A 235-nucleotide genomic window follows, 5' to 3' on the forward strand; every position below is an offset into this window, starting at 1 on the left:
TTGAAAGTCCTTGCCTTGGAGCAAAACAATTAAAAGCCAAACTTGACTGAAACATAAAAGATTTATGTGCCGTTTTAGTTTTATGTGAGTGATAACGTAAGGCTTTCTTATCTTTTGAGTATGAAGTAATTCATCATTCCATGCGGGGCTGGTGCAGCGGGACATGCTGGTGGCAGAGCGGGAGGAAAGCAGGGCAAGGGGCAGGCAAAGCTCTCGGCCATTTATTAATCCTTTT

At 43.4% G+C, this 235-nt stretch overlaps 1 protein-coding gene across 1 annotated transcript in view; it reads right to left on the reverse strand.

Moving 5' to 3' along the window:
- Positions 1-235, reverse strand: part of SLC7A10 (solute carrier family 7 (neutral amino acid transporter light chain, asc system), member 10) — a gene marked incomplete at its 5' end in the record, with an annotated part of 17,670 nt that overhangs the window by 728 nt on the left and 16,707 nt on the right. The gene's annotated exons all lie outside the window — the stretch shown is intronic.

Source organism: Cariama cristata, unplaced genomic scaffold, assembly GCF_000690535.1.
Source record: "Cariama cristata isolate BGI_N322 unplaced genomic scaffold, ASM69053v1 scaffold16663, whole genome shotgun sequence".
Taxonomy (NCBI): Eukaryota; Metazoa; Chordata; class Aves; order Cariamiformes; family Cariamidae; genus Cariama; species Cariama cristata.